The sequence below is a fragment of the Nyctereutes procyonoides genome, unplaced genomic scaffold, assembly GCF_905146905.1.
Source record: "Nyctereutes procyonoides isolate TBG_1078 unplaced genomic scaffold, NYPRO_anot_genome, whole genome shotgun sequence".
Lineage (NCBI taxonomy): Eukaryota > Metazoa > Chordata > Mammalia > Carnivora > Canidae > Nyctereutes > Nyctereutes procyonoides.
The window spans coordinates 35,537,270-35,540,339 of record NW_026575120.1 but is presented as its reverse complement, the minus strand read 5'-3'; the positions used below and the strand labels follow the sequence as shown (position 1 = coordinate 35,540,339).

The following is a 3,070-nucleotide window of genomic DNA, read 5'->3' as shown; positions in this document are numbered from 1 at the left end:
GATGCCTTTTTGAAACTTAGACTTGGGCCTTTGAGAAGACAGTCTTGTTGTTGAAAAACCTCTGATTGGTGATATTTCTGGTATCCCCATTAAGCAAAAACTTTGGAAAGTTCTGACACTTAATTGGTCAAAAATGGGAATAACTAAAAGTTTGTTCTATTCTCCCCAGATGGATTGCTTAGAGATGCCCTGAACCTGGGCTAATTAAGAACAGACACCTCAGTGACTAAGTCCCCCTTGGGATGAAGGGTAGTGGGAAAGAGAAACGCTCCCCACAACACTGTTACTTCTGGACTTTTTCCTAAGCTCCTCCTGAGCAAGTTGTTCTGACCCCTGTGCATGGCTGAGCAGTAGGCAGACAGGAGTTAGCCTTAGCTGAGCTCAGGGGAGCCTGAGAAGTGGTGGCGAGGCCCCTCCACGGAGGTGAGTGTCTTCTCATGGTTTTCCACTAGGAAGAAAAGAGTCAAAGAAGACCAAGGTGGGAGTTCTGGGTTGGCTGGGACCGACAACAAGGAGGCATAGAGTCTGAAGGGTTGACAAGGGGAGCAGCAGGGTGGACAAGTTCCTTTCTGATGTTTCCATACACAACTGAGAGCAGATTCAGTTCTTCTCTGTCCCAATACTAAGAACAGACATCACTGCTTGAGAACAACAAGATTCTCCTATTGTTTGTCACCTAGTGCTCATTATGCAGACACTGTAGAAATATAGATCTCTGAGTTGTTCCAACAATTCTGTCCTCGACCTGTTTCTCCATCATTTAATAGCCCGCAGAGCCTTAGAGGAGGTTGTATGAGTAAGGGAAGTGAGGAGGGGAAAATGATAACATGAGCCATGAAGGGAAACCAAGAAGAGTAGGCTCTCGGGGTGTGGCCAGGCTATTCAGGTGAGGAACAAATACTATTGAATCATATATCACACATCCATACATCCACCATATACCAACAATTTACTAGCACTACTTTACAGCTCAACAATATTATATACATAAACATGTCCCTGCCCTCATAGAGTTTATATTCTAGTGTCATAGAGGAACATGAATAAATAAAATTAAATTTCCTGTCCATCTTCCTTGCTTTATAGTTATTCTGGCATGACCAATAAACTAACACCGTAATTTTAGTTACTTTTCTTGTGTATGGTCTAACATCCACCCTCCCCTTGAATATAAGCTCAACGGGGCAGAGATTTTTGTTTGTTCTGGGCAGCAGTGCACTGCTGCATTTGCTTCATGTTACATGAAGGAAAGAAATAGGTACACATATCATATTAGGTAATAATAAGTGCTATGAAGAAATGCTAACGTCCAAAAATCCAAAAATGAGGAAATCATTCCTAATTGGGATGGGGTAACTGGCAAGAGTCCTCTGAGGAGACGACATGTGAGTAATGGGATGGATAAAGTGAGAGTTAGCGATCCAGACATCCTAAGTGGCTACTGGCCTCAGATCTATCATTGTCAGTGCCAGGTGCCACTTTTCCTCCCTCCCAACACTTTGCCGGGCATGTGGAATTAGAGAAGAATGCTTCTGCCCCAGGAAATTATCTCAAGCTGCTGAGTTCTCATTTGTAGAAGTTGCTGCTCTGTACTGTGGAGGTTTACCATCTGGAGAAAGCAGGGGTGTTGGTCTTAGATCCCATGCCACCTTTCTACTGCCCCAAGATGGATCTAGACAGTACCAGTAGGGATGAGGCACAGGGTTCAACGTTCCATGTTTTGAACATCACCTGGACCACCATTACGTCATCTGCTACAGCGAACATAAGAAGTGGACGATCCCAGGACTGGAGAGGCTGATCAACTCATATTCAGAACTGGCCAGTTAAACAGTCTTATCCTCTGTGCCCTGAGAGAAGGCACCTCCAGTGGTGTAGAAAGACAGGGTATGTTTTCCTATCCCCAGTAGAGAGGAAGAAATCTTCTCCCAGTCCAGACAGGTAGCCTTGAGCTGGATGAGATGTGCCCACATTCAGGTGTGGCCTTGTGCAGAGTGTGAGCAGTAGAGACACGTCACCTGATCTTCAGGTTGGAAATAGTTTGTCAACCTAACCTCTCTTCCTTCTCTTTTGAGAGCAGGACCATGTGGAGCTGTTGTGTCTTTGATCCTAGGTGGTACAAGGAGTAGAAACAAGGACTAAACAATGAACAACTTGTCTAGTGCCACTGAGTTCTGCCTTCTAGGCTTCCCCGGGTCCCAAGAACTACACCACATTCTTTTTGCTATATTCTTTTTCTTCTACTCAGTGACATTAGTGGGAAACACAGTCATCATTGTGATTGTGTGTGTTGATAAACGTCTGCAGTCCCCCATGTATTTCTTCCTTGGTCACCTCTCTGCTTTGGAGATCTTGATTACAACTATTATCGTTCCTATGATGCTTTGGGGGTTGCTACTCCCTGGGATGCAGACGATATCTCTGGCTGCATGTGTCACCCAGCTCTTCCTGTACCTTGCTGTGGGGACCACCGAGTTTGCATTACTGGGAGCAATGGCCGTGGACCGTTATGTGGCTGTCTGTAACCCTTTGAGGTACAACATCATTATGAACAGTCACACCTGCATCTGGGTGGTCATTGTGTCCTGGACGTTTGGGTTTCTTTCTGAAATATGGCCTGTCTATGCCACATTTTAGTTTACCTTCTGCAAGTCCAATCTGTTAGACCATTTTTTCTGTGACAGAGGGCAACTGCTCAAACTATCCTGTGATGACACCCTTTTCACAGAGTTTGTTCTTTTCTTAATGGCTATTGTCATTATCATTGGTTGTCTCCTACACCTACATCATCTCCACCATCCTCAGGATGCCCACAGCCTCAGGCCGGAGGAAAGCCTTCTCTACATGTGCCTCTCATTTCACTTTTGTTGTGATTGGCTATGGCAGCTGCTTGTTCCTGTTTGTAAAACCTAAGCAAACGCAGGCTGCGGAGTATAATAAAATAGTTTCCCTGTTGATTTCTGTGTTAACCCCTTTCCTGAACCCTTTCATCTTCACCCTCAGGAATGACAAATTCAAAGCAGCCCTTCAGGATCGAATGATTCGCTGCTGTCCACTAGTCAAGGATTAA

General features: G+C 44.9%; 1 pseudogene; it reads left to right on the top strand.

The window, feature by feature from the left end:
* Positions 1-2,145: 2,145 nt before the first annotated feature.
* LOC129516153 (olfactory receptor 9A4-like) lies at positions 2,146-3,070 on the top strand (annotated as a pseudogene).